This window comes from Heptranchias perlo, chromosome 35 (assembly GCF_035084215.1).
Source record: "Heptranchias perlo isolate sHepPer1 chromosome 35, sHepPer1.hap1, whole genome shotgun sequence".
Lineage (NCBI taxonomy): Eukaryota > Metazoa > Chordata > Chondrichthyes > Hexanchiformes > Hexanchidae > Heptranchias > Heptranchias perlo.
In genome coordinates this window covers 5,460,015-5,483,761 of record NC_090359.1, presented here as the reverse complement: position 1 = coordinate 5,483,761, position 23,747 = coordinate 5,460,015, and the positions used below count along the sequence as shown (strand labels likewise).

Here is a 23,747-nt window from a genome sequence, read left to right as displayed (position 1 = left end):
TCAGGGAATGAGTCGATGACGTGTGTCGAGTATCCTCCGCTGGAGAAGTGTTTTTATAAACTCAGTTACTTACACAGGATCACAGTGACAGGAGGACGCCATGCAGTCCCTCTGGCCTGTTCCGTCATTCAATCATATAATGGCTGATCTGTACCTGAACTCCATTTAGACGTTTTCAAGCCATTTCCCTTGATACTCTTACCAAACAAATCTCAATTTATCGCATTCTTGAAAATTTCAATTGAGCCAGCATCCACTGATTTTCACTGCCCTTTGTGTGTCCAACGTGCTTCCTGATATCACTCATGAACGGCCGAGCTCTAATTGTAAGAATTTGCTCACTTGTTCGATATCGCTGCACCAGAGCTAATGGTTTATATGTAACTACCCTATCGAATCTCTTCACCAGTTTAAACGCCGATTAAATGGCCCTCCCACCGTATAAACTCAAGGGAATACAAGTCAGCTTTATGCAACCTGTCGACATAATTTCCCCTTTTATGCCCACGTATTCAGTTGAATCTGTGCTACACTCCCTCCAACCCTTCCTGAGTTGCAGTGCCCAACACTGAACGAAGTTCTCCAGATGGAATATGAACAAGGATCTGTTCATCTGAAGCATCATTTCCTCACTTTTGTTTTCCAGCCGACTTAAGATAAAGGCTTTCACTTCATTAGCCTTTTTGATTGCTTTTTGTACCTCAATAGCAGCTTTTAATGATTTGTGTTCCTTGACACACGAATATCTTTACTCCTTCACACTTCCTAGTCTCTCGCCACAAAGAAAATATTTAGATTTTTCTTTCTTGGATCCAAAGTGGATGACCTCACACTTCCTCAAATTAAGCTCCATCTGCCATATTTTTGCCCACTCTCTTTGTCTGGCAATGTCCGTTCGTAACTTCCTGCTCCAATCTACACACGTTACCATGCCTCCTAATTTAGTGTTACGTGAAAATTTGGACAGATAACTCTCGATTCCTTCGTTCACCGCCATTTGCCACATTCTGCCAATCAGAATGCATTCATAGAATCATAGCATCATAGAATGATACAGCACAGAAGGAGGCCATTCGGTCTTCGTGCCTGAACCGGCTCTTTGAAAAAGTGTCCAATTCGTCTCATTCCCCTGTCCTGTCCACAAATTTTCGCTCGTCAAATATTTATCCAATTCTCTTCTGAAAGTTATTAGTGAATCTGCTTCCACCACCCTTTCATGCACTGCGTTGCAGATCATAACAACTCGCTGTTTTAAAAACAAGTTCTCCTCACCTCGCCTCTGGTTCTTTTGCCAATACTATCAATCTGCGTCCTCTGGTTACAGGCCCTTCTGCCTCTGGATAAAGTTTCTCCTTATTTGCTCTATCAAAACACTTCATGATTAAGAACACCTCCATTAAATCTTCCGTTTACCTTCTCTGCTCCAAGAGAACGGCCCCTCCTTCTTTCGTCTATGTGCACCGACTCTCTGTCTCCTACCTTTTAACCAATTACGAACATATTTCACAAGCTTACCTCCAATTCCATGCACTTTAAATTTCGCTAACAATCTCTTGAGAGGAACCTTATCAAATACCTTCTGGTATTCCATTTGGACGATATAAGTGGATATTTTGTATTCATTCATGGGATGTGGGAGTCGCTGGCAAGGCCAACATTTATTGTCCATCCCTAAATGTCCTGCTAATAAATGGGGAATAGAGAGGAGACAATGAGATAATAGGCGGGAGTCCAAATTTAAAGCCAGAAGTACCGGAGCAGGGTAAATTTGATGTAGGTATGGTGGAGTCAGCTTGGAGCATCGACGAACTGATGTCCAGTTTCGGAGGCAGGTGGGGAGAGCGAGTGAGTCCAGAAGTTATTTGAAGGGAAGAGTAACAGAGGGGGCATTGCTGGAGGTGTTTCTGTGCGAATAAAGTGCTCGGAGGTGTGCACAACGAATCACGGGCAGAAAAACAGTGGGGAAATTGAAGGTCATTAGAAGATCAAGAAACGGCGGAGAAATTGAATGTGGCCCAGGGACTGAATTTATAACCAAGAACCAGGAACTGAAGCAAAATAAAGATAAAAAATAATAGTAGGACCAGTAGGATAGTCATAAGCTCAGCAGATATTAGCAGTGGTGGAAGGTGGGCATCAATCACAGCAGCTAAGGGTAACAATGCAATCCAGTGCATTCAAGTGCAGTCCAGTGGAGTGGCGTCGTCTTGATGTCCAGGAAATTCCAGGAATTTGGAAGCCAAAGTTGAGCAAAGAACCAGTGCTCACTGATTAAAACAAAGAGCAGACATGGTCGGGGAGTGGGCCCAGGTAACTTTATAGTTGCAGCTTCAACTTGTAGTTCGGGCGAAAATGCACCCACCATCAAACTCAACATGGACTACTCCTCAGAATCGGTTTCTTTCTTGGACACACGAATCTCCATCAAAGACGGGCACCTCAGCACCTCACTCTACCGCAAGCCCATGGACAACCTCACGATGCTCCACTTTTCCAGCTTCCACCCCAACCACGTCAAAGAGGCCATCCCCTATGGACAGGCCCTACGAATACACAGGATCTGCTCAGACGAGGAGGAACGCGATGGACACCTGCAGACGCTGAAAGACGCCCTCGTAAGAACGGGATATGACGCTCGACTTGTCGATCGACAGTTCCGACGGGCCACAGCGAAGAATCGCATAGACCTCCTCAGAAGAAAAACACGGGACGCAACCAACAGAGTACCCTTCGTCGTCCAGTACTTCCCCGGAGCGGAGAAACTACGCCATGTTCTCCGCAGCCTTCAACATGTCATCGATGACGACGAACACCTCGCTAAGGCCATCCCCACGCCTCCACTGCTCGCCTTTAAACAGCCACCCAACCTCAAACAGACCATCGTTCGCAGCAAGTTACCCAGTTTTCAGGAGAACAGCGTCCACGACACCACACAACCCTGCCACGGCAACCTCTGCAAGACATGCCAGATCATCGACACGGATACCACCATCACACGAGAGGACACCACCCACCAGGTACATGGTTCATACTCCTGTGACTCGGCCAACGTTGTGTACCTCATACGTTGCAGGAAAGGATGCCCCGGAGCATGGTACATTGGCGAGACCATGCAGACGCTGCGACAACGGATGAACGGACACCGCGCAACAATCGCCAAACAGGAGGATTCCCTCCCAGTCAGGGAACACTTTAGCAGTCAAGGACATTCAGCCACCGATCTTCGGGTAAGCGTTCTCCAAGGCGGCCTTCGAGACACACGACAAACCAAAATCGTCGAGCAGAAGTTGATAGCCAAGTTCCGCACCCATGAGGACGGCCTCAACCGGGATCTTGGGTTCGTGTCACGCTACACGTAACCCCACCAGCAAAAAAGGGGAAACAATTTATATGTTTTTTAAAATTCTCTCTCTCTCTCTCTGCCATTTTGAGTTTCTTTCTGCCTGCCTGTGTAATAGACACAATTTATATCTAGTGTACTGGGACGTGCTGTTCTCCGTGACTGGCCTGTTTGAATAACAACGACACCTTTTGATTGGTGTGATGCTGTCCCAACATAGTATAAGATATGCGATTTGAGAACCTTTTCATTCATTCATCTGATGAAGGAGATAATCTCCGAAAGCTTGTGATTTTAAAATAAATTTGTTGGACTATAACCTGGTGTTGTAAGATTCCTTACATTTGTCCACCCCAGTCCATCACCTGCATCTCCACATCATGCCCACCAGAAGAGCCAGTGAACGTTAAACAGGGTAAGAGAGGGGATTTGGGGAGAAAGGGATTCGGATGGCAAAGGATGGCCAAGGATCGTGTTGAACAGCAAAGGAGCTCTCCATGGAGCTAACAGCCTAGGAGCCATCTTAAAACTGCCATCTTTAAATTTAAATATGGCAATCATCGAGGGGATAAGAAATAAATTGTCCAGAGTAAACTGGACTGCGCTGTTAAAGGGGAACCATGCAGACCAAGGTAGTAAGTATTCATATGATTATTTGTATAATCCAAAACCAATACACACTGATAAAATGCAAAAACTCTCCTTGTGTAGTTAAGCAACCATGACAAACGGATGAATTAAGAGGCAGCATCGAGCTAAAAGAAAAGTCTTACACAAATACAGGAAAAGTGGAATGGGCGAGCTATAAAAAGCATCAAAATGATACAAGCAAATTAATAATAGGTGCATGAAGCTTTTAGAAACGAGAATGTGGGACAAAGTTAATAGTCGTTTGGACAAGTGTGGATTATTAAAGGAAAACCAGCATGGGTTTGCTAAACTTGATTGCGTATTTTGATAAGGCAAACTGGAGGGTTGATGAGGGCAATGCGGTTGATGTTGTGTTATGGACTTTTAAAACGCGTTTGATAAAGTGCCACTTAATAGGCTTGTAAGCAAAATTGAAGCCCGTGGAATAAAAGGGGCAGTGGCAGCATGGATCGAAATTAGCTAAGTGATAGGAAACAGACATTGTGGTGAACAGTTTTTTTTCGGACTGGAGGACGGTAGACAGTGGCGTGTGAACGGATGGTAGAAGCAGAAACCATCAGCTCATTTATATTACGTGGATGTGCACCTGAAGTGCAGCGACCGACAAGGCTATCAACCAAGTGCTGGAAAGTGGGACTAAGCTGCGTGGCCCACTTTCGGCTGGCGCCGTAAATATTCTATGATTCTACATTCCCCAGGTGTCGTTACTAGGGCCATTGCTTTATATATGTATGTATATATATATATATATATATAACTAACTGAAGGCTAGAAACAGAATCCATATGGATTGAAACAAGAGGTAAGAAGGGATCGATCATGCTAATAGGGGTATACGACAGACCACCTTATCGCGGAGAGGAGGTGAAGGAAGAAATATGCAAGCACATTTGTGAAACGAGTAAAGGACATAGGATAATAATGATGAGAGATTTTAACAATCCCCAGATGAACTGGCAAGAAGAGGTCGGTGAAGTGATACACGGAATGGAGTTTTTACAATGTGTGCTGGACTCCTTTCTTACCCAGTCTGTAAACAGCCCAACAAGAGAGGATGCACTGCTGGGTCTAGTAATGGGAAACGAACAAGAACAGAAAATAGAAGTTAGTTTCCGGGTGCATCCAGGCAATAGCGATCACAACATAATAAGGTCTAAGTAAAGATTGTGAAGCACATAAGTAAGTCAAAGACCAACAAGATGAATTGGAAGAACGTACGTTTTCAGGGGATGAGAATGGAAATGGGAAAAATAACCTGTAAAAAATACTGATAAACAAAACAAAACGAACAGAAGTGGAAAATGTTTAAAAATGATGATATATGGAGTCCAGGAGAAATATATCCTGCTGAAAAACAAGAAAAACCAGCCATTAATGATACACCATGGAAGAAGAAAGGAATAAGTGCTCAACTGAAACTAAAAAAGGAATACACGAAATACATAGACAACAAAGGAGAGGATGACAAAACGGATTACGAAACAGTCAGGGAAAGGGTAATAATAACAAGCAGGAAGGCAAAGAGAATCTACAAAATTGAATTATTAAGCAATATAAAAAGAAATAATTAAGTATTCTACGGACACACAACTGGCAAAAGAAAAATCGGGATAGACATAGGGGGACTAAGGTATACACACGATAAACTCACAGGTAATGACAGCAATATGGCAGAAACATGAAATAATTACTTTGCCTCAGTATTTACCAGGGAGACTAACATGGTAAGGATGATATTAGAAGAAGCAATAAAAATGTAAAAAGACATTTAAGATAGAAAGGGGGGAGATAATTGAAAAACTAACCAAATCCAGATAGGATACAATCCCTGTTCCAGGTGGATTTCATCCGTGCATCGTAAAAGAAGCAAGGCAAGCAATAGCAGAGGAGCTATTACATATATATTGAACAAATCATTAGAACAGTGTATATTGTCAGAGGACTGGCAGACAGCTAATGTGATTGCTAAATTTAAAGATGGAAATAGAAGCTGTCCAGGGAACTATAGCAGAATTAGCTTAACTTTGATGGTAGTAAAGATAATAGAATCTTTTATTCAAAGATGTAATAGAAAAACGTCAGGAACTTAAAATATAAAAAAAGAATAGTCAGCAAGGATTGCAAAAAGGAAGGTCACCTTTGACCAACGTTAATGAATTCTTTGAAGAAGTGACAGAAAGGGTAGACAAGGATGATGTCGACGATGAAAAGTATTTGGATTTTCAAAATGCCTTCGATAAGGTACTGCATAGTAGAATCATGACTAATGTCAGAGCATGTGGAGTCAGGGCACAAGTAGCAGAAAGGGTAGCAAGCTGGCTTCAGAAAGCAGAGAGAAGGGTTAAAGGTAGTTACTCAGGTTGGCAAAAGGTGGAAAGTGGTGTTCCGAAGGGATGGGTGCTGGGACCACTGATGTGCACCATTTAAATAAACGAATTGTACTCGGGAATCGGAAGCACAGTTTTAAAATTTTCAGATGACATCATTTTTTTTGCGGTGGGCGGGGCTGTCATCGTTAATATAAAGGAGGACTGCAACAAAATGCGGGAAGACATTAATAACGTTGCAGAATGGGCAAGTAATTGGCAAATAAATTTCAATATAGATAAGTGTGAGATATTACATTTCGTTATAAATAATAAGGGGCGACATACTGCTTGGATAATAAGAGTCTAAATGGTCAGAGGCTGGGTATTCTGCGGCGAGTGACTCACCTCCTGACTCCCCAAAGCCTTTCCACCATCGATAAGGCACAAGTTAGGAGTGGATTGAATACTCTCCACTTTCTTGGAATAGTGCAGCTCCAACAACACTCAAGAAGCTCGACACCATCCAGGACAAAGCAGCCCGCTTGATTGGCACCCCATCCACCACCCTCCACATTCACTCCCTTCACCACCGGCGCACTGTGGCTGCAGTGTGTACCATCCACAGGATGCACTGCAGCAACCAGTCAAGGCTTCTTCGAGGCTACCTCCCAAACCCGCGACCTCTACCACCTAGAAGGACAAGAGCAGCAGGCACTTGGGAACAACACCACTTGCACGTTCCCCTCCAAGTCACATGCCATCCCGACTTGGAAATATATCCCCATTCCTTCATCCTCGCTGTGTCAAAATCCTGGAACTCCCTCCTTAACAGCACTGTGGGGGAACTTTCACCACACGGACTGCAGCGGTTCAAGAAGGCGGCTCACCACCACATTCTCAAGGGCAATTAGGTATGGTCAATAAATGCCGGCCTCGCCATCGAACGCCCCCATCCCATGAAGGAATAAAAAAAGGATAGAGGAGCAGAGTGATCTGGGCGTACAGATGATTAAAGTAGCGAAGTTGGTTCGTAAGGCGATAAAAGAGCAAACCAAGAATCGCGGTTTATTTCTAGAGGGATGGAATTGAAAAGCAGAGAAGTTATATTAAATTTGTGTAGAACCTTGTTTGGACCATACTTGGAGTATTGGGAAAAGTTCTGGTCTCCATATTATAAAAAAAGGACATAGAGGCATTCGAGAAGAGGCAAAAAATATTTAGTGGGATGAACGGAAGCATACCGACAACTGGACAACGAGGTATACGACAGACGGTTACCCGCAGATCCAAAGAAGGAACACAACCACCAGCTCAATCAACTGATCAAGACCTTCGATAGACCTTCAAAGCATCCAACGCGCTCTCATCCCAAGTACTCCCCGCGTGGGAGACTTCTACTTCCTCCCAAAGATACACAAAGCCAACACACCCGGACGGCCTATCGTATCAGGCAACGGAACCCTGTGTGAGAACCTCTCTGGATACGTCGAGGGCATCCTGAAACCCATCGTATAGGGAACCCCCAGCTTCTGTCGCGACACTGCAGACTTCCAAGAAAAACTCAGCACCCACGGACCACGGACGTCTCGGCACTCTACACAAGTATGCCCCACGATGACGGCATCGCTGCAACAGCATCAGTACTCAACACCAACAACAGCCAATCCCCAGACGCCATCGTACAACTCATCCGCTTCATCCTGGATCACAATGTCTTCACATTCGACAACCAGTTCTTTACCCAAACACAAGGAACAGCCATGGGGACCAATTTCGCACCCCAATACGCCAAAGTTTTCATGCACAAGTTCGAGCACGACTTCTTCACTGCACAGGACCTCCAACCAACGCTATACACCAGATACATCGACGACATTTTCTTCCTATGGACCCATGGCGAAGAATCACTGAAGAGAGGACACGATAACATCAACAAGTTCCATCCCACCATCAAGCTCACCATGGACCACTCCTCAGAATCGGTTTCTTTCTTGGACACACGAATCTCCATCAAAGACGGGCACCTCAGCACCTCACTCTACCGCAAGCCCATGGACAACCTCACGATGCTCCACTTTTCCAGCTCCCACCCTGACCACGTCAAAGATGCCATCTCCTATGTACAAGCCCTGCGAATACACAGGATCAACTCAGACGAGGAGGAACGCGATGGACACCTACAGACGCTGAAAGACGCCCTCGTAAGAACGGGATATGACGCTCGACTCGTCGATCGACAGTTCCGACGGGCCACAGCGAAAAATCGCAAAGACTTCCTCAGAAGACTAACACGGGACGCAACAAACAGAGTACCCTTCGTCGTCCAGAACTTCCCCGGAGCGGAGAAACTACGCCATGTTCTCCGCAGCCTTCAACATGTCATCGATGACGACGAACACCTCGCTAAGGCCATCCCCACACCTCCACTACTCGCCTTCAAACAGCCACCCAACCTCAAACAGACCATCGTTCGCAGCAAATTACCCAGCTTTCACGAGAACAGCGTCCACGACACCACACAACCCTGTCACGGCAACCTCTGCAAGACATGCCAGATCATCGACACAGACACCACCATCACACGAGAGGACACCACCCACCAGGTACATGGTTCAGACTCCTGTGTCTCGGCCAACGTTGTCTACCTCATACGTTGCAGGAAAGGATGACCCAGAGCACGGTACATTGGCGAGACCATGCAGACACTGCGACAACGGATGAACGGTCACCGCGCAACAATCGCCAGACAGGAGGGTTCACTCCCAGTCGGGGAACACTTCAGCAGTCAAGGACATTCAGCCACCGATCTTTGGGTAAGCATTCTCCAAGGCGGCCTTCGAGACACACGACAACGCAAAGTCGTCGAACAGAAATTGATAGCCAATTTCCGCACCCATGAGGACGGCCTCAACCGGGATCTTGTGTTCATGTCACGCTGCAGGTAACTCCACCAGCGAAAGAAAGTTCTCTGTTTTTAACACAACAGTTCATTCTCTGTCTTTCTCTTCCTTTCGGATGTTTCTCTCTCTCTGTCTGTCTTTTGTTCTGGCCGTTTGTGTATTCGGTCGTCCTGCAGGTAACATCACTCTGTCTGAACACTTTGTTTGCCTTGACAACGGGCAGTTGGAAAGATTATCTGTAATCACCAGGTATTGTTCTCTGACTGTAAAGACGGTAACCTTCCATGGAATCCCACACTCGCTCACCTGACGAATGAGAAAGCCTCCGAAAGCTTGTGATTTTCAAACAAAACAGTTGGACGAAAACCTGGTGTTGTAAGATTCCTTACATTTGACAACCCCAGTCCATCAACTGCATCTCCAAATCACAGATTTAAAATTAACAATGGCGCTAGCATTAACTGTCATTTGCAAAAGAAAGAGCCTACCTTAACCAAACGTTTTCGTGCAGAATTGTTGCCAACTTCACTCCTGAAAGCGCTGGCTCCAATTTATCGACGACGTCCCCGAGTTCTAGAAAAGAGCCAAGTATCTTTCGATGGAGGGTGCGACATTTCTTATGGAATGGGTTCCATGGTGTAATGGTGCGCACTCTAGACTTTGAATCTAGCGATCTGAGTTCGAATCTCGGTGGAACCTGATTTGTTTTTGTCCCATTCGTTTGCAACTGCAGGGCGAAAAAACAAATGCAGCTGGAATGCACTCCCTGCTGGTGGGAAGTTGCTGCGTCAATCAATGACGTTTCAGTTGCTTCGATCGGTTTCAGTTCAAAAGCTCAACCGGACTTTTGCTTTCCCAAATCAGCAGAAGAGAAAGTTGTTTTTTCTTTGATGTTAAGTTTCACTTCACCAAAGAATGGTGTTTGCTGAGCTATTCTTTGTAATCTGCATTCAGCAGTCAAGCATGTAGAAATTCAAAGCATTGTTTCTTGAAAGGCAGGCATTGCTTGGATCATGTCCTCGGGCAAAGTTTACATTTTCTTTGCAAGAAGTTGCAGTTTTGCTGATGGGAGAGCTTTGTCGGTAGCCTCGAGGTGTCAGTGATATGGCATTATGGCAGTGCTAAGAAAAGAGCCAAGTGTCTTTGACTGGTGGGTGCCGGCAGAAGTAATCAGTTGGATTCCATCGTGCAATGGTGAGCCTTCTGGACTTGGACTCCAGCGATCCAAATTTAAACCTCGAATTTTGTCCGATTCGTTTGCAGGTTTAGGGCAGAATAAGTCAAACGCACTTGAAATCCAATCCCTGTTGGTGGGGATTTCGCAGCTTCAATCCGTGAGGATCGAGCTCTTTTCTTTTTACCCCGAACTTCATGCATCAGTGCCTTGCAATGTTTATGCACTGATTATGCAACAAGACGAGCTGCGCTGAGCAGTGTGAAACAGAAGCAGCAACGAGCGAAGCGATGGATTTGACAGCAGCTGTGTGATTGGCAAAGCATCGACACTTATCAAAGGGTAAAGTGGGGAAGCTGAACGTCTGGATGAGAAAGGGCGGAGCCGAAGTGGCAGGTTGGGATTGACCAGGGCTTGCAGTTTTTTTTATGGCAGAGGTTTGCCAGTGCCCTCGTGCAGTCAACGATGCAGCGCCATGGCGATGCTGATAAACGAGCCCAGTATCTTTGAAGGAAGGTGGCCGCCTGTTTTAATAAATGGGTTTGATGGTGTAATGGTGAGCATTCTGTATTTTGAATCCAGCGATCCGAATTCAAATTTCGGTGGAACCTCAATCAATGAGGCTCGAGCTCCTTGTATAAATTTGGCCTTTTGTTCAAAGCAAATCGTATTGAACTAACTTGATAGAGTTTTTGATGAGGCAACGGAGTGGGTTGATGAGGGCAATGCGATTAATGTGGTGTTTTTTAACTTTCAAAAGGCGTTTGATAAATTGCCTCATAATAGGCTTGTCATCAAGATTGATACCCATAGAATAAAAGGAGCAGTGGCAACATGGATACAAAATTGCCTCAGTAACAGGAACCAGAGAGGATTGATGATCGGTTGTTTTTCGGATTGGAAGGAGGTGTACAGTAATGTTTCCCACAGGTCGGTACTCGCACCACTGCCGCTTTTGACATTTATTAATGACTTGGACTTGGGTGTACAGGGCACAATTTCCAAATTTGCAGATGAGACAAATCTTGGAAGTATAGTGAACAGTGAGGAGGATAGTGATAGACTGCAAGTGGATATAGGTATTTCACCCAGAAAAATGCAAGGTGATACACCTTGGTCGGAAGAAGGAGGAGAAGCAACATAAATTAGAGTGCTCAAATCGAAGAGGGGTGCTGGAAAAGAGAGATCTGGTGGTTTATGTGCACAAATCGTTGAATGTAGCGAGGCAGGCTGAGAAAGCGGTTCAGAAAAGCAGACGGGATCCTGGGCTTTATAAATAGAGGCATAGAGTACGAAAGCACGTAATTCATGATGAACCTTTATAAAACATGAGTTCGACCACAACTGGAGTATTGTGTCCAATTCTGGTCACCGCACTTTTGGAAAAATGTGAAGGCCTAAGAGAGGGTGCAGAAAAGATGAACGAGAATGATTCCAGGGATGAGGGACTTTAGTTACGTGGATAGACTGGAGAAGCTGGTGTTGTTCTTCTTGGAACAGAGAAGATTGAGAGGAGATTTGAGAGAGGTATTTAAAATCATGAGCGGTGTTGACAGAATAGATGGAGACAAACTTTTCCCATTGGCGGAAGTGTCAAGAACCAGAGGACATCGATTTAGGTGACTGGCAAAAGAACCAAAGCTGACTTGAGGAAAAAGCTTTTTTAGTCAGTGAGTGGTTCGGATCAGGAATGCACTGCCAGGGGGCGTGGTGGAGGCAGATTCAATCGTGGCTTTCAAAGGGGAACTGAAAAATACTTGAAAGGAAAACATGTGCTGGGCCACGGGGACAGGGCGAGGAAGTGGGATTGGCTGCATTGCTTTTGCACAGAGTTGGCAGGACTCGATGTATCGATCGGCCTCCTTCCGTGCTGTAACCTTTCCATGAGTCTCTCAGCTCAGCCTATCTTTTGCTTTCTCAAATCTTCAGAAGAGAAAGTTGCTTCATGTGCAACGCTGCGCGTCACTGCACCAAAGAATGGTGTTTGCTGAATTTTTCTTTGCAATCTGCATTCAGCAGGCAAACATGTCGAAATTCAAAGCACTGTCTCTTGAAATGCAGGCATTGCTTGGATCGTGTCCTCGGGCAAAGTTTGCATTTTATTTTACGCCAATGTTCATGCATCAGTGCCTTGCAATATTTATTCACAGATTATCCGGCAAGATTGTAATAGGAGCAGAATCTGCGCTGAGCAGATTGAAACAGAAACAGTCACGAGGGAAGCAATGGGTTTGACGAGCAGCTGTGTGATTCGCAGAGCTTCGGAACGAAGCAGAAGGGAAAGGGTGGAAGCTGAAGGTATCGATGAGAACGGGCCGAGTCAAAGTGGCAGTTTGGAATTGTCCACTTCTTGCAGTTTTGCTGATGGGAGAGGTTCAGCAACAGTCAGTGATGCAGCGACATGGCCGTGCTGAGAAAAGAGTGAAGTGTCTTTGGATGGAGGTTGCGGCATATTTTCATGAATGGGTTCCATGGTTCAAAGTGAAACACATTAAATTCTGAATCTAGCGAACCGAGTTCGAATTTTGGTGGAGATTGTTATGTTTTTGGTTCTTTTGTTTGAAACTGCAGGACGAAAAAACAAAATGCAGCTGGAATCCACTCACTGCTGGTATGAAGTTGCTGCCTCAATCAATTAGGTTCCAGTTGTTTCAATCGGATTCAGTCCAAAAGTTACTTGTCGAATCTTGTGATCCAGGTGATGGTCACTGAAGAACTGGTTTTTGTTTTGAAGCTTTTGGCTTGTTTCTTTCAGCAGTTGAGTTGCGTGACAGACGGGCAGCGCTGCAGAGCTGTGAATGGCGGTTGACAGGTGCACATTTGGCAAGTTGGGGCGGCGCAGCAAGATCGGAAGTGTTCCGCCTTGGTCTTAATAGTTCTGTTCAAACATGCGATTGAATCAAGCAGAGGATAAATGTAAAGAGAGCTTATGGCGAAAAAGGAGCGATTACAGGCCATGAGCGAAAGTTTTTCAAATTATTGTGCTGCACGACACTGTGTGAGGATTGGGCAGATTTTAAAACGTGTGTCGGAAAGTAAAGTGCGATGTTGTGTGTGCGAAGAGCACAAGAAAGTTGTGCTTGAAGCTGCGCCCTTGAGGAAAGTTTCAGGTTGTCAGGAAAACGGCTACAGTGAAAGCTCAAAAATAAATCCAGAAACTGCTGGCAACACTCAGCAGGTCAGGTATTATCTGTGGACAGATACGCGTCAGATACTCGCGAGCAATGCCAAATTCATCCACCGTGGCTTCGGATTGGAGCGAGGCCCAAGACTTCTGGTTGAATTTCAGGAAGGAAACAACACATCAAACGGTAAATGCAATAATGGCGCGGATGAGATACAAAACCATGCGTGCAGAGCACAATGGATTAGGAATCCATCACCTCAAACACTCGGCCACCTCGTCGCATGAATATTGCTCAGAAAGCCCATTCATTCCATTCGTTCAATGGAAAATCCTCGACGCAAAGGTCAAAATGCAAGAAAACCACATTTCAATCACCAGATATCAGATTCTGAAGGCAGAGCTTTGATAGCTGGTACCGTGGCCGAGCGGTCCAAGGCGCTGGATGAAGGCTCTTGTCTCTTTGGGGGCGTGGTTTAAATGCCAACGTGTAAAGTGCTTGCCATTTTTTCCTCATCACCAAACATCCTTCTTTTCCAAGCAGCACCGGGCGCGACATTGCTGTTGTTCGGGCATGACTGCCCCACCTGATGCGCTTCGCCTTGATCGTCTCCTCGTCCATGCTCTGCGTTGAGGTCGCAGTTTGTTCGGTTTCAATACGAGCTACAGTATAGTTTCGATTACCTATTTTGTTCTCTTCCACATACACGAATAGAATGCAGCAAGAAATCAATCTTTTGCACAAAAAAGAAATATTTTTTGTTGCTGGCAAAAACCTAACCATTCCTTCAAATCCAGCACTCTCACATGCCTGTACTTGATGCTCCACAGTTCAAACTGGCCTGTTTTCCGCACTTTTTCTTCCTTCCACAGCCAATATGCCGCCTTTCCTTTCTTCCTTCCACTTCATGGAAACTATCCTGCGGCATTGCCGACTCCAGCATTCACTTTCATGACCTCACGCGTTTAAATTTGTTCTGCTGTGACCACTGTTTCTATTGGGCAGATGTCTGATTCGCACCAATGTTCATTTGCGCCTTGAAACCAGTCGATACATTTCGATCTGCGTGACCGCTCGACAGACAAACACGATGAAAACAGGGCTGGCCTCTGGAAAGACAGCCGCCCGATTGTTCACGAATTTTACTTGTCGAATCTTGTGATCCAGGTGATGGTAACTGAAGAACTGGATTTTGTTTTGATGCTTTTTGGATTTTTTCTTTCAGCAGTTGAGTTGCGTGACCGACGGGCAGCGCTCCAGAGCTGCGATTAGCGGTTGAGGGGTGCACATTTGGTAAGTTGGGGCTGCCCAGGAAGATCCGAAGTATTCCGCCTTGATCTTAATAGTTCTGTTTAAACATGGGATTGAATCGAGTAGACGATAAATGTAAAGAGCGCCTGTGGCGAAAAAGGAGCGATTGCAGGCCAAGAGCGAAAGGTGTTTCAAATTTTCGTGGCGCAGGAAGCTGTGTGCGGATAAGCCAGATTTTAAAGCGAGTGTGTCGGAAAGTAAAGAGCTATGTTGTGTGTGAGTAGAGCTCAAGAAAGTTGTGCTTGAAGCTGCGCCCTTGAGTAAAGTTTCAAGTTGTCAGGAAAACGGCTATAGTGAAAGCTCAAAAATAAATCCAGAAACTGCTGGCAACACTCAGCAGGTCAGGTATTATCTGTGGACAGATACGCGCTTTACCGGGGCGTCATTGTGCACTTTCTTGATCCTTCAAGTTATTCACATCTTACACTCGCAACACCTCCATGCACCAATTTTTCCTTGCTGATTTGAGCAGAGATCAGCGAGCAATGCAAAATTCATCCACCGTGGCTTCGGATTGGAGCGAGGCCCAAGACATCTGGTTGAATTTCAGGAAGGAAGCGACACATCAAACGGGAAATGCAATAATGGCGCGGATGAGATACAAAACCATGCGTGCAGAGCACAATGGATTAGGAATCCATCACCTCAAACACTCGGCCACCTCGTCGCATGAATATTGCTCAGAAAGCCCATTTATTTGATTCGTTCAATGGAAAATCCGCGACTCAAAGGTCAAAATGCAAGAAAACCACATTTCAATCACCAGATATCAGATTCTGAAGGCAGAGCTTTGACAGGTGGTAGCGTGGCCGAGCGGTCTAGGACGCTGGATTAAGGCTACAGTCTCTTCGGGGGCGTGGGTTCGAAACCCACCGCTTCCAGCGTGTAAAGTGTTTGCTGTTTTTTCCTCATCACCAAACATCCTTCTTTTCCAAGCAGCACCGGGCGCGACATTGCTGTTGTTCGGGCATGACTGCCCCACCTGATGCGCTTCGCCTTGATCGTCTCCTCGTCCATGCTCTGCGTTGAGGTCGCAGTTTGTTCGGTTTGAATACGAGCTGCAGTATAGTTTCGATTACCTCTTTTGTTCTCTACCACATACACTAATAGAATGCAGCAAGAAATCAATCTTTTGCACAAAAAAGAAATATTTTTTGTTGCTGGCAAAAACCTAACCATTCCTTCAAATCCAGCACTCTCACATGCCTGTACGTGATGCTCCACAGTTCAAACTGGCCTGTTTTCCCAACTTTTTCTTCCTTCCACAGCCAATATGCCGCCTTTCCTTTCTTCCTTCCACTTCATGGAAACTATCCTGCGGCATTGCCGACTCCCGCATTCACTTTCATGACCTCACGCGTTTAAATTTGTTCTGCTGTGACCACTGTTTCTATTGGGCAGATGTCCGATTCGCACCAATGTTCATTTGCGCCTTGAAACCAGTCGATACATTTCGATATGCGTGACCACTCGACAGACAAACACGATCAAAGCAGGGCTGGCCTCTGGAAAGACAGCCGCACGATTGTTCACGAATTTTACTTGTCGAATCTTGTGATCTAGGTGATGGTAACTGAAGAACTGGATTTTGTTTTGATGCTTTTTGGATTTTTTCTTTCAGCAGTTGAGTTGCGTGACCGACGGGCAGCGCTCCAGAGCTGCGATTGGCGGTTGAGGGGTGCACATTTGATAAGTTGGGGCTGCCCAGGAAGATCGGAAGTATTCCGCCTTGATCTTAATAGTTCTGTTTAAACATGGGATTGAATCGAGTAGAGGATAAATGTAAAGAGCGCCTGTGGCGAAAAAGGAGCGATTGCAGGCCAAGAGCGAAAGGTGTTTCAAATTTTCGTGGCGCAGGAAGCTGTGTGCGGATAAGCCAGATTTTAAAGCGAGTGTGTCGGAAAGTAAAGAGCGATGTTGTGTGTGAGTAGAGCTCAAGAAAGTTGTGCTTGAAGCTGCGCCCTTGAGTAAAGTTTCAAGTTGTCAGGAAAACGGCTATCGTGAAAGCTCAAAAATAAATCCAGAAACTGCTGGCAACACTCAGCAGGTCAGGTATTATCTGTGGACAGAAACTCGCTTTACCGGGGCGTCATTGTGCACTTTCTTGATCCTTCAAGTTATTCACATCTTACACTCGCAACACCTCCGTGCACCAATTTTTCCTTGCTGATTTGAGCAGAGATCAGCGAGCAATGCAAAATTCATCCACCGTGGCTTCGGATTGGAGCGAAGCCCAAGACATCTGGTTGAATTTCAGGAAGGAAGCGACACATCAAACGGTAAATGCAATAATGGCGCGGATGAGATACAAAACCATGCGTGCAGAGCACAATGGATTAGGAATCCATCACCTCAAACACTCGGCCACCTCGTCGCATGAATATTGCTCAGAAAGCCCATTTATTTGATTCGTTCAATGGAAAATCCTCGACTCAAACGTCAAAATGCAAGAAAACCACTTTTCAATCACCAGATATCAGATTCTGAAGGCAGAGCTTTGACAGGTGGTAGCGTGTCCGAGCGGTCTAAGGCGCTGGATTAAGGCTCCAGTCTCTTCGGTGGCGTGGGTTCGAATCCCACCGCTGCCAGCGTGTTAGGGGTTGCTATTTTTTCCTCATCACCAAACATCCTTCTTTTCCAAGCAGCACCGGGCGCGACATTGCTGTTGTTCAGGCATGACTGCCCCACCTGATGCGCTTCGCCTTGATCGTATCCTCGTTGAGGTCGCAGTTTGTTCGGTTTCAATACGAGCTACAGTATAGTTTCGATTACCTCTTTTGTTCTCTACACATACACTAATAGAATGCAGCAAGAAATCAATCTCAATAGTTCTGTTTAAACATGGGATTGAATCGAGTAGAGGATAAATGTAAAGAGCGCCTGTGGCGAAAAAGGAGCGATTGCAGGCCAAGAGCGAAAGGTGTTTCAAATTTTCGTGGCGCAGGAAGCTGTGTGCGGATAAAGCGAGTGTGTCGGAAAGCAATGCAAAATTCATCCACCGTGGCTTCGGATTGGAGCGAGGCCCAAGACATCTGGTTGAATTTCAGGAAGGAAGCGACACATCAAACGGGAAATGCAATAATGGCGCGGATGAGATACAAAACCATGCGTGCAGAGCACAATGGATTAGGAATCCATCACCTCAAACACTCGGCCACCTCGTCGCATGAATATTGCTCAGAAAGACCATTTATTTGATTTTTTCATTGGAAAATCCTCGACTCAAAGGTCAAAATGCAAGAAAACCACATTTCAATCACCAGATATCAGATTCTGAAGGCAGAGCTTTGACACGTGGTAGCGTGGCCGAGCGGTCTAAGGCGCTGGATTAAGGCTCCAGTCTCTTCGGGGGCGTGGGTTCGAATCCCACCGCTGCCAACGTGTAAAGTGCTTGCTATTTTTTCCTCATCACCAAACATCCTTCTTTTCCAAGCAGCACCGGGCGCGACATTGCTGTTGTTCGGGCATGACTGCCCCACCTGATGCGCTTCGCCTTGATCGTATCCTCGTCCATGCTCTGCGTTGAGGTCGCAGTTTGTTCGGTTTGAATACGAGCTACAGTATAGTTTCGATTACCTCTTTTGTTCTCTACCACATACACTAATAGAATGCAGCAAGAAATCAATCTTTTGCACAAAAAATAAATATTTTTTGTTGCTGGCAAAAACCTAACCATTCCTTCAAATCCAGCACTCTCACATGCCTGTACTTGATGCTCCAAAGTTCAATCTGGCCTGTTTTCCGCACTTTTTCTTCCTTCCACAGCCAATATGCCGCCTTTCCTTTCTTCCTTCCACTTCATGGAAACTATCCTGCGGCATTGCCGACTCCAGCATTCACTTTCATGATCTCACGCGTTTAAATTTGTTCTGCTGTGACCACTGTTTCTATTGGGCAGATGTCCGATTCGCACCAATGTTCATTTGCGCCTTGAAACCAGTCGACACATTTCGATCTGCGTGACCGCTCGACAGACAAACACGATGAAAGCAGGGCTGGCCTCTGGAAAGACAGCCGCCCGATTGTTCACGAATTTTACTTGTCGAATCTTGTGATCCAGGTGATGGTAACTGAAGAACTGGATTTTGTTTTGATGCTTTTTGGATTTTTTCTTTCAGCAGTTGAGTTGCGTGACCGACGGGCAGCGCGACAGAGCTGCGAGTGGCGGTTGAGAGGTGCACATTTGGCAAGTTGGGGCGGCCCAGGAAGATCGGAAGTATTCCGCCTTGATCTTAATAGTTCTGTTTAAACATGGGATTGAATCGAGTAGAGGATAAATGTAAAGAGCGCCTGTGGCGAAAAAGGAGCGATTGCAGGCCAAGAGCGAAAGGTGTTTCAAATTTTCGTGGCGCAGGAAGCTGTGTGCGGATAAGCCAGATTTTAAAGCGAGTGTGTCGGAAAGTAAAGAGCGATGTTGTGTGTGAGTAGAGCTCAAGAAAGTTGTGCTTGAAGCTGCGCCCTTGAGTAAAGTTTCAAGTTGTCAGGAAAACGGCTATAGTGAAAGCTCAAAAATAAATCCAGAAACTGCTGGCAACACTCAGCAGGTCAGGTATTATCTGTGGATAGATACTCGCTTTACCGGGGCGTCATTGTGCACTTTCTTGATCCTTCACGTTATTCACATCTTACACTCGCAACACCTCCGTGCACCAATTTTTCCTTGCTGATTTGAGCAGAGATCAGCGAGCAATGCAAAATTCATCCACCGTGGCTTCGGATTGGAGCGAGGCCCAAGACATCTGGTTGAATTTCAGGAAGGAAGCGACACATCAAACGGTAAATGCAATAATGGCGCGGATGAGATACAAAACCATGCGTGCAGAGCACAATGGATTAGGAATCCATCACCTCAAACACTCGGCCACCTCGTCGCATGAATATTGCTCAGGAAGACCATTTATTTGATTCGTTCAATGGAAAATCCTCGACTCAAAGGTCAAAATGCAAGAAAACCACATTTCAATCACCAGATATCAGATTCTGAAGGAAGAGCTTTGACAGGTGGTAGCGTGGCCGAGCGGTCTAAGGCGCTGGATTAAGGCTCCAGTCTCTTCGGGTGCGTGGGTTCGAATCCCACCGCTGCCAGCGTGTGAAGTGCTTGCTATTTTTTCCTCATCACCAAACATCCTTCTTTTCCAAGCAGCACCGGGCGCGACATTGCTGTTGTTCGGGCATGACTGCCCCACCTGATGCGCTTCGCCTTGATCGTATCCTCGTCCATGCTCTGCGTTGAGGTCGCAGTTTGTTCGGTTTGAATACGAGCTACAGTATAGTTTCGATTACCTCTTTTGTTCTCTACCACATACACTAATAGAATGCAGCAAGAAATCAATCTTTTGCACAAAAATATTTTTTGTTGCTGGCAAAAACCTAACCATTCCTTCAAATCCAGCACTCTCACATGCCTGTACTTGATGCTCCAAAGTTCAATCTGGCCTGTTTTCCCCACTTTTTCTTCCTTCCACAGCCAATATGCCGCCTTTCCTTTCTTCCTTCCACTTCATGGAAACTATCCTGCGGCATTGCCGACTCCAGCATTCACTTTCATGATCTCACGCGTTTAAATTTGTTCTGCTGTGACCACTGTTTCTATTGGGCAGATGTCCGATTCGCACCAATGTTCATTTGCGCCTTGAAACCAGTCGACACATTTCGATCTGCGTGACCGCTCGACAGACAAACACGATGAAAGCAGGGCTGGCCTCTGGAAAGACAGCCGCCCGATTGTTCACGAATTTTACTTGTCGAATCTTGTGATCCAGGTGATGGTAACTGAAGAACTGGATTTTGTTTTGATGCTTTTTGGATTTTTTCTTTCAGCAGTTGAGTTGCGTGACCGACGGGCAGCGCGACAGAGCTGCGAGTGCCAGTTGAGAGGTGCACATTTGGCAAGTTGGGGCGGCCCAGGAAGATCGGAAGTATTCCGCCTTGATCTTAATAGTTCTGTTTAAACATGGGATTGAATCGAGTAGAGGATAAATGTAAAGAGCGCCTGTGGCGAAAAAGGAGTGATTGCAGGCCAAGAGCGAAAGGTGTTTCAAATTTTCGTGGCGCAGGAAGCTGTGTGCGGATAAGTCAGATTTTAAAGCGAGTGTGTCGGAAAGTAAAGAGCGATGTTGTGTGTGAGTAGAGCTCAAGAAAGTTGTGCTTGAAGCTGCGCCCTTGAGTAAAGTTTCAAGTTGTCAGGAAAACGGCTATAGTGAAAGCTCAAAAATAAATCCAGAAACTGCTGGCAACACTCAGCAGGTCAGGTATTATCTGTGGACAGATACTCGCTTTACCGGGGCGTAATTGTGCACTTTCTTGATCCTTCACGTTATTCACATCTTACACTCGCAACACCTCCGTGCACCAATTTTTCCTTGCTGATTTGAGCAGAGATCAGCGAGCAATGCAAAATTCATCCACCGTGGCTTCGGATTGGAGCGAGGCCCAAGACATCTGGTTGAATTTCAGGAAGGAAGCGACGCATCAAACGGTAAATGCAATAATGGCGCGAATGAGATACAAAACCATGCGTGCAGAGCACAATGGATTAGGAATCCATCACCTCAAACACTCGGCCACCTCGTCGCATGAATATTGCTCAGAAAGTCCATTTATTTGATTCGTTCAATGGAAAATCCTCGACTCAAAGGTCAAAACGCAAGAAAACCACATTTCAATGACCAGATATCAGATTCTGAAGGCAGAGTTTTGACACGTGGTAGCGTGGCCGAGCGGTCTAAGGCGCTGGATTAAGGCTCCAGTCTCTTCTGGGGCGTGGGTTCGAATCCCACCGCTGCCAACGTGTAAAGTGCTTGCTATTTTTTCCTCATCACCAAACATCCTTCTTTTCCAAGCAGCACCGGGCGCGACATTGCTGTTGTTCGGGCATGACTGCCCCACCTGATGCGCTTCGCCTTGATCGTATCCTCGTCCATGCTCTGCGTTGAGGTCGCAGTTTGTTCGGTTTGAATACGAGCTACAGTATAGTTTCGATTACCTCTTTTGTTCTCTACCACATACACTAATAGAATGCAGCAAGAAATCAATCTTTTGCACAAAAAAGAAATATTTTTTCTTGCTGGCAAAAACCTAACCATTCCTTCAAATCCAGCACTCTCACATGCCTGTACTTGATGCTCCACAGTTCAAACTGGCCTGTTTTCCCCACTTTTTCTTCCTTCCACAGCCAATATGCCGCCTTTCCTTTCTTCCTTCCACTTCATGGAAACTATCCTGCGGCATTGCCGACTCCAGCATTCACTTTCATGATCTCACGCGTTTAAATTTGTTCTGCTGTAACCACTGTTTCTATTGGGCAGATGTCCGATTCGCACCAATGTTCATTTGCGCCTTGAAACCAGTCGACACATTTCGATCTGCGTGACCGCTCGACAGACAAACACGATGAAAGCAGGGCTGGCCTCTGGGAAGACAGCCGCCCGATTGTTCACGAATTTTACTTGTCGAATCTTGTGATCCAGGTGATGGTAACTGAAGAACTGGATTTTGTTTTGATGCTTTTTGGATTTTTTCTTTCAGCAGTTGAGTTGCGTGACCGACGGGCAGCGCGACAGAGCTGCGAGTGGCGGTTGAGAGGTGCACATTTGGCAAGTTGGGGCGGCCCAGGAAGATCGGAAGTATTCCGCCTTGATCTTAATAGTTCTGTTTAAACATGGGATTGAATCGAGTAGACGATAAATGTAAAGAGCGCCTGTGGCGAAAAAGGAGCGATTGCAGGCCAAGAGCGAAAGGTGTTTCAAATTTTCGTGGCGCAGGAAGCTGTGTGCGGATAAGCCAGATTTTAAAGCGAGTGTGTCGGAAAGTAAAGAGCGATGTTGTGTGTGAGTAGAGCTCAAGAAAGTTGTGCTTGAAGCTGCGCCCTTGAGTAAAGTTTCAAGTTGTCAGGAAAACGGCTATCGTGAAAGCTCAAAAATAAATCCAGAAACTGCTGGCAACACTCAGCAGGTCAGGTATTATCTGTGGATAGATACTCGCTTTACCGGGGCGTCATTGTGCACTTTCTTGATCCTTCACGTTATTCACATCTTACACTCGCAACACCTCCGTGCACCAATTTTTCCTTGCTGATTTGAGCAGAGATCAGCGAGCAATGCAAAATTCATCCACCGTGGCTTCGGATTGGAGCGAGGCCCAAGACATCTGGTTGAATTTCAGGAAGGAAGCGACACATCAAACGGTAAATGCAATAATGGCGCGGATGAGATACAAAACCATGCGTGCAGAGCACAATGGATTAGGAATCCATCACCTCAAACACTCGGCCACCTCGTCGCATGAATATTGCTCAGAAAGACCATTTATTTGATTTTTTCATTGGAAAATCCTCGACTCAAAGGTCAAAATGCAAGAAAACCACATTTCAATCACCAGATATCAGATTCTGAAGGCAGAGCTTTGACACGTGGTAGCGTGGCCGAGCGGTCTAAGGCGCTGGATTAAGGCTCCAGTCTCTTCGGGGGCGTGGGTTCGAATCCCACCGCTGCCAACGTGTAAAGTGCTTGCTATTTTTTCCTCATCACCAAACATCCTTCTTTTCCAAGCAGCACCGGGCGCGACATTGCTGTTGTTCGGGCATGACTGCCCCACCTGATGCGCTTCGCCTTGATCGTATCCTCGTCCATGCTCTGCGTTGAGGTCGCAGTTTGTTCGGTTTGAATACGAGCTACAGTATAGTTTCGATTACCTCTTTTGTTCTCTACCACATACACTAATAGAATGCAGCAAGAAATCAATCTTTTGCACAAAAAATAAATATTTTTTGTTGCTGGCAAAAACCTAACCATTCCTTCAAATCCAGCACTCTCACATGCCTGTACTTGATGCTCCAAAGTTCAATCTGGCCTGTTTTCCCCACTTTTTCTTCCTTCCACAGCCAATATGCCGCCTTTCCTTTCTTCCTTCCACTTCATGGAAACTATCCTGCGGCAT

The 23,747-nt window shown here is 45.8% G+C and overlaps 6 non-coding genes across 6 annotated transcripts; all 6 read left to right on the top strand.

The window, feature by feature from the left end:
• The first annotated feature begins 9,827 nt into the window (after nucleotides 1-9,827).
• Nucleotides 9,828-9,899, top strand: trnaq-uug (transfer RNA glutamine (anticodon UUG)). Its single transcript has one exon. It is a non-coding gene; the product is annotated as a tRNA-Gln (tRNA).
• A 7,417-nt stretch (nucleotides 9,900-17,316) lies between these two features.
• On the top strand, nucleotides 17,317-17,398 carry trnal-aag (transfer RNA leucine (anticodon AAG)). Its single transcript has one exon. It is a non-coding gene; the product is annotated as a tRNA-Leu (tRNA).
• Nucleotides 17,399-18,106: 708 nt separating this feature from the next.
• On the top strand, nucleotides 18,107-18,188 carry trnal-aag (transfer RNA leucine (anticodon AAG)). The gene has a single exon. It is a non-coding gene; the product is annotated as a tRNA-Leu (tRNA).
• A 1,625-nt stretch (nucleotides 18,189-19,813) lies between these two features.
• Nucleotides 19,814-19,895, top strand: trnal-aag (transfer RNA leucine (anticodon AAG)). Its single transcript has one exon. It is a non-coding gene; the product is annotated as a tRNA-Leu (tRNA).
• Nucleotides 19,896-21,515: 1,620 nt separating this feature from the next.
• On the top strand, nucleotides 21,516-21,597 carry trnal-aag (transfer RNA leucine (anticodon AAG)). Its single transcript has one exon. It is a non-coding gene; the product is annotated as a tRNA-Leu (tRNA).
• Nucleotides 21,598-23,222: 1,625 nt separating this feature from the next.
• Nucleotides 23,223-23,304, top strand: trnal-aag (transfer RNA leucine (anticodon AAG)). The gene has a single exon. It is a non-coding gene; the product is annotated as a tRNA-Leu (tRNA).
• Nucleotides 23,305-23,747: the final 443 nt, after the last annotated feature.